Raw genomic sequence first — 7,585 nt, forward strand, 5'->3', positions numbered from 1 at the left:
CTCCTGTTGCCAGGTTGGGTGCGAGGAAACAGCAGGCCTAGGTCACCTTCTTCTCTCGGGTGGGGGACTTCACATGCTCGCTCAGATACTTTGTTGAATCCTGATGCTGGGGTCCCAGACAATTTCATCTATCTCTTTCCACCTTTCAGAGTTCTCCACTGTTTTTGTCTTTCATTAATCCCAGAGTTTATAGTTATTTTTAGTAGGGAGTAGCAGAGAGAGATGGGTCTACAGCACCTGGTCAGGACCACTGTTATTCCACCAAAACCAAATCAGATAAAAAAGTGAGGGCTTGTCTAGTTAAAGAATGGCGTGGTGCCCAGAAAACCCAATCTGTAGCTTCTATGTCATTTATTTCCGAATGACAACCTCTCATTTCTCTTCTAAATCTCCAACTCTGGGAAATATAGTGCAAAAATAGATTGATTTCGTCACAGTATCTGGAGGAATGAATGCACAGTGTCAGGAAACTTATTTAAATCCTTCCTGTGTTTATTCAGTCAATTGGGGTAACTATTATAATGCAAGAATTAAAATGTCTTTATTAACATGAAAATAAGAATGAAAGTGCTAAGTATAAACATTGAAAAGTTCATTTATATGAAAATTATAAACATTTATGAAAGTTTTTGGTACTACAAATACTGGTTTTCAACTTTAATATATTGTTTTTATAACGTTTTCATAATTATTATTTAAGTGAAAATTCTTCCTTTTCTTTTAGAAATTTCTGACCGCCATTTCACCTTCCTCGTGGATTGGTGTGTTTCGTAACAGCAGTCATCATCCATGGGTGACAATAAACGGTCTGACTTTCAAACATGAGTAAGTTGTTTTGTACGGTGCTATATAAAAAATATATAAGGGATAAATTCAGAAGAATAATATGAATAAATATATGTGGACTCATTGACATGAAGAAAGATGTGGAAAGTTAGTGAAATGTTGACATTAAATATTTTACAAAAGACCATAGTAGTCCATAATGTCTCCCCACTCATTAGTCACCTAGTAACCCTCTTGGTTATCAGATGGACCAGGGGTGTCCCATCTTTGGCTTCTGTGGGCCACATTGGAAAAAGAAGAATAGTCTTGGCCCACACATAAAATCCATTAACACTAATGATAGCTGACGAGCTAAAATATATATAGATCTCAGAATGTTTTCAGAAAGTTTACATATTTGTGTTGGGCCACATTCAAAGCTGTCCTGGGTCACGTGCGGCCCATGGGCAGTGAGTTGGACAAGCTTGAAACGGACTATCAGGGAATTGCAGAGCTTGTTTGTATTAAAAAGCCACGCTTACATTTTTCCTTAAGAATATCCTCAGAGCACAATAATAGTGCTGTTGACATATTGCTATAATTCTTATTAGTAGTTATTGTTGTCAATCTCTTATTGTGCCTAATTTAGAACTTAAACTTTATCATAGTTATGAATATGTAGAGAAAACATAATCTCTCTATAGGTTCTGTACTATCTGCTGTTTCAGGCATCCACTGGGGTTGAAACATATCCCACGTGGATGAAGGGAACCACTCTATTGAGTGTTCAGAATAATGACTCTTACTAGTATTATGCAAAATTTAATTACCCTTTTCCATAAAATTCTTTTCTTACACTACATAGAAAATGCTTTTGTCTCTTAAATCACTGGCTTAAAATGTAACAGAATGTGGATTTCTTTCCATTACAGGATAAAAGAGTCAGATCATGCTGAACATAACTGTGCAATGCTACATGCAGGTGGACTCAAATCAGACCAGTGTGGATCTACAATAATATATCATTGTAAGCATAAGCTTTAGAAGTAAAACATTTGCGTTTGCAGTGCATCAGACAAATTTTATATTTCTTAAAATAGAAATAATATTATGATTGCATAAATCTTAAAATGAATTATGTTATTTGCTCTAATAAGAAAATTCTAAATCAATTATTGAAGTAGGATACACACAATTACTAAAGTACAGATATCCTAGCATTTGTGTCGGGCTCGTTTTGCTAAACATGATATTTGTGGTATTCAGCCTTTCTAAAAGTTGCATGTTTTATGAGTCAGTTTATATGAAGTATCAAGAACAAGCAAACCCATGGAGACAGAAAGTAGAATAGTGGTTGCCAATGCCTAAGGGAGGTGGAAATAGAAGATGATCACTAATTGCTAGAAAGTTTCTTCGTGTCATGATGAAAACTTTCTAAATTTCAGTAGTGGTGATGGTTGTTACTCTGTGAATATACTAAACATCATTGATTTTTAATCATTTTAAGTGGATGAAATTTATACTTTGTACATGACACTTCAATAAACTATCAGGAAAAAAAAAAAGCCTCTCATGGGATTGTTTGTGACTGCATTTATTCTCTAATTTTCAAAGATTAACTTCTTCATAATATTGACTTTTCTAATCAATATAAAGTGTTTCCTTCAATGTACTGTGTTATCTTTAATTTCTCTCTATCGTATTTTGTATTTTGGGCGATTAAAGTCATACAGAAATGTAGGTATTTTATATTCATGCTTTTATAAATGGCATCCTGATTCTAAAATTCCCTTTAGTAATTTTTGTTGTTATAAATAGAAATACAATTGATGTTTGCATTTTGATTTTATATCTATTTATTCGACTGATTTTATATATTTAAATCTATTATGTCAACTATTGATTTTTTTCTGGGTGTTCTATATAAAGAGCATTTTATCTGCAAATCATCAGACTTTTATTTTTTTTAATCCACGTGCTATAACTTAGTTTTATTTTCATTTATTTTCACTGGCTAGGGTTTCATACCCATAGTTGAACAGAAGGTACAATCAAAGTTCTGTGTGTATCATATGTATCGTTTTCTGGTTTTGGCAAAAAATACTTCAACATGTTATTCATATTTACAAAGCTTGGTGTTTTTTTCATGCTATCTTTCTCATATCGAAGTGGTTTTATAATATTTCTATTTTCTAATAGATTTTATCAGTTGTACCATTTTTACTAATTTGTATCAGTTGGAATAATTTATGTTTTGTTTATATAGCGTTTTATAAACTACTTTTATTTTTTCAAATGTTAAATGAGCCTTTGTTTTTGAAATAACTTCATGATGATCATTGTATATTTCCCACGTAAAATATCAGCGCTGGCCAGGTGCGGTGGATCACGTCTGTAATCCCAGCACTTTGGGAGGCTGCAGCGGGCGGATCACGAGGTGAAGAGAGGTCAAGACCATCCTGGCCAACATGCTGAAACCCCATCTGTACTAAAAATACAAAAATTAGCTGGACGTGGTGGCGCACACCTATAATCCCAGTTACTCGAGAGGCTGAGGCAGGAGAATCACTTTAAACCGGGGGTCCGAGGTTGCAGTGAGCCGAGAGTGCACAACTGCACTCCAACCTGGCGACAGGAGGAGACTCTGTCTCAAAAAAAAAAATTGGTGCATATGTATTTTATGTAGGGTAAGATTTGTTTCTTCATCCGTGTTCACAAGGATATTTGACCATGTTTTTATTCATAGCTATATACTTGAAAGGTTTTGGTATCCAGGCTATCTTGGGAAGAATTTCTGTTTTTCTATAACCTGGAAGCATTTGTTGAGAGTACTGCTTTATTTTTAAATGTTATCATTCACTGTTAGGCCATCTGTTTGTAGACTATTTTTGTAGGAAAGTTTATATCTAAACTGAATTTCTTTAATACATGTAGGATATACTCAGATTTCTATTTGAGGTACTGCATTTGGTAATGAGTATTTATGAATTTTCTATTTCATATAGACATTAATATGTAATAAAAATATACTTTTATTGCCTCTGAATGACTGTACAGAACATAATGGTATTTCCATGTTTAATCTAGAAATAGGCCAGTTTTGGTGGCTCAAGCCTACAATCCCAGTACATTGGGAGGCATCACTGTGCCCAGCCCTTATCAATTTTTTAAAATGTTAAATTTATTATTTTTGTGGATGTGTTAATAGATGTATATTCTTAGCAGTCTTTCATCAAATTTTAAAGGCATTTTCAATGAAAATACCTTTGACCTTTCTCTTCTCTCTATTGTAACATTATTCTTTATTGTGATTTTTTACTGTTTATTCATTTTTTTCTTATACATTACTTGTATTTAACTTTAGCTTTTCTATTTTTAATTTATTACAGTGCATTCACAGGTAATTTAATTTTAGGCCATCTTTTGTAATATATGTACATTGAGGGCAATCAGTTTTTACAAGAAACACTTTCTTTTTTCCGTATAATTCATATAAAAATTGTGACCATTCATTTTGAGAATTTCGTTCACCCATATGTTATTTAGACATGTATTACTGAATTTAAAACCATGTAAGGTTGGCAGATTTTTTTATTGACTTCTGTGGTAGGTAAACTGTAGTTAGAACATTTTCTATGAAGCTGGAAATATTCTTCATCTTTGTACACAAAGATGTGGCTAGTGTGCTGAGAAACTGATTTTACATGTTCTTTATTTTGTGTTAATTAATGCTGTATTAGAATAGCTATTTTTTAACTGTCCACTGGCCAAGCTTGGCTACTGGTACTACATTGAAATGGTAGTCCTTTATTTTTTACTAATATGCTTAGAATTATGAGCTTATAGTGTATTTGAGAAAAATATGTGAAATTAAATATGTGAGTATTCTACATATGTGTGAGTGTGTGCAAATGAGTGATAACTACTTGTCTAGTTCTAATCTTTCTATAGGCTCCCTGACCTGTTTATGTGTTAAGCACTGAGAGAAAAGTGTTTAAAAATCCCATTTATGATTGTTTACTTATTCACTTTCTTCAATTATATGTTGAACTTGTATCATTAGGTACATGCAATGATAAAAATGTATATTACTAGTGGTTTGGAAAGTTAATCTAACATTATGAAGCATGCTTCTTCAATTCCAGTAAAGGGCTTGCCTTATATTAAGACAGCACATTAACTGTAATAGTGTTCTACCAGTTCGTGAGGCATGGTATGTTTTTAAATATTTTATCTCCATCTTTTCTTTTTTAAATATTTCAGTTTTAATTTCAGTGGGTACATAGTAGGTGTATATGTTTCTTGGGTACATGAGTTGTTTTGAGACATATGTGCAATGCATAATAATGACATCATGTAAAAATGGTGTATCCATCTCCCTAAGGATTTATCCTTTGTGTTACAATCTAATTATATTCTTTAATTATTTTAAAATATACAATTAAATTATTATCGACTGTAGTGATTCTGTTGTGCTATCAAACACTAGGTCTCATTCATCCTTTCTAAATATTTTTATAGCCGTTAATTAAGCATTTTCACCTCCATACTACTACCCTTCCACTATCCTTCTCAATCTCTGGTAACCATCCTTCTACTCTGTCTCTCCATGAGTTCAATTGTTGTGATGTTTAAATCCCACAAGTAAGTGAGAGCATGTGATGATTGTCTTTCTGTGACTGGCTTATTTTACTGAACATAATGACCCCTGGTTCCATTCATGTTGTAGCAGATGACAGGGTCTCATTCTTTTTATGGCTGAATATTACTCCATTGTTTATATATACCACATTTTCTTTGTCCATTCCTTTGTGGATGGGCACTCAGGTAGCTTCCACATCTTGGCTATCGTGAACAGTGCTGCAACAAACATGGGAGTACAGCTATCCCTCAGATATACTGATTTTCTTTCTTTTGCATATATACCTGGGAGTGGGATTGCCAGATCATATGGTAGTTCTACTTTCATATTCATTTTTCTTTATGCTTACATGAAAAGAATGTCTCATAAAGACAACAGTTATTACTGAATTTATACATTCTTTGCTTTTACCTTCAAATTACTCTCTACTTAATATAATTATCAATTTCTAAAAGATAATCCTTATGTATTTTATTTGTATTGAAATATAGAACCACAGGTGTTAATTATAACTTAATTTTATTACATTCTGATTGAACATTACCAAGTGTTTAAACTCTGTTGTTCACTTATGTTTTCATAATAAATATTTTCATTGTTTACTTTCCACATGCAAACTTGTTAATTTAATACAACTTACAGCAAACCTGCTGGCACTTTGATCTTGGGCCTCCCTGCTCTCTGAACTGTGAGTAATATATCTGTATGGTTAATACATTGCTTGGTTTGTGATATTTTATGATACCAGTACAAACAAAGTAAGATTACTCTCTATTTTGTTTACCAGTTAGCCTGTATCTGCTCCCCAAATTCTAATATAAATATTTATTTCAGTGTTGGAAACTTTGTCATTAATACACTATTCAATATCCAATCAGGTATATCCATGTAATTCCTTTAAGTCTTCTTTTTGAATATCCAAATTTTCATTGGGAATCTGTGTTTAATCTATTGAAGATATTTACATTTTATTTTCATTAAAAACTAATTCACTCCAATTTCTTAAATTCCTTGAAAATTATTTTATTTCATGTCACATTAAAAGTACATTTTCAGTTCTTATTGACTTCCAACTTACCCATAACCCATAGGAAACCAGATATTGCCATTATTTGCAATAGTCACAGTAATACATATGTACGTTCGGCGTTAGGGTTCTCCTGACTGACAGAACTAAGAGGATACGTGTATATATGAAAGGGGGTTTATTAGGGAGAATTGGCTCACACAATCACAAGGCAAAGTCCCACAATAGGCCATCTGCAAGCTGGGGAAGAACGAAGCCAGTAGTGGGGAACATCACACACCGGGGCCTATCATGGGGAGGGGGGCGGGGGGAGGGATTGCATTGGGAGTTATACCTGATGTAAATGACGAGTTGATGGGTGCAGCACACCAACAAGGCACAAGTATACATATGTAACAAACCTGCACGTTATGCATATGTACCCTACAACTTACAGTATAATAATAATAAATAAATTAAAAAAAAAAAAAAAAAAAAGCCTCAAAGTCAGAGAAGCCAAAAGTGCAGCCTTCAGTCTGTGGCCAAAGTCCCAGGAGCCCCTGTAAAACCACTGGGGTAAGTACAAGAGTCCAAAGGCTGAAGAACCTGGAGTCTGATGTCCAAGGGCAGGAGGCTTGGAAGGAAGCATCCAGCACGGGAGAAAAATCAAAGTCGAGCACTCAGCAAGGCAGCTTACCCCACCTTCTTCTAGCTGCTTTGTTCTACTGGCTCTGGCAGCCATTGGATGGTGCCCACCCACATTGAGGATGGGTCGTCTTCGCCCAGTCCACTGACTCAAATATCAATCCCCTCTGCCAACACCGTCACAGATATAGCCAGAAACAACACTTTACCAGCTATCTAGGCATCCTTCCATCCAATCCAGTTGACACCTAATATTAATCATTGTAAGTTCTGTATGTGTGTGTGTGTATTTAGGTCATATAAACATATATATACACACATCATATACAGTAAATTCTAATTACTTCAGTTATCTTGTGTTATTTTTCTTTTCTTTTTATCTATTTATTGTGCCTTTGTATAAGCATAAATTTCATTCACATTAAATGCTCAAACAGTAGAAACCTGTATTTCGATTAACAAAGAACATGATATACAGTCACATGGCACAAAATGTTTTGGTCAGTGACAGACTGCACATAGATAGT

The 7,585-nt window shown here is 33.9% G+C and overlaps 1 long non-coding RNA gene across 1 annotated transcript; it reads left to right on the top strand.

The window, feature by feature from the left end:
- Nucleotides 1–723: 723 nt before the first annotated feature.
- On the top strand, nucleotides 724–2,316 carry LOC112617311. The gene is made up of 2 exons (XR_003117890.1): nucleotides 724–825; nucleotides 1,698–2,316. It is a non-coding gene; the product is annotated as an uncharacterized LOC112617311 (long non-coding RNA).
- Nucleotides 2,317–7,585: the final 5,269 nt, after the last annotated feature.

The sequence above is a fragment of the Theropithecus gelada genome, unplaced genomic scaffold (genome assembly GCF_003255815.1).
Source record: "Theropithecus gelada isolate Dixy unplaced genomic scaffold, Tgel_1.0 HiC_scaffold_16011, whole genome shotgun sequence".
Lineage (NCBI taxonomy): Eukaryota > Metazoa > Chordata > Mammalia > Primates > Cercopithecidae > Theropithecus > Theropithecus gelada.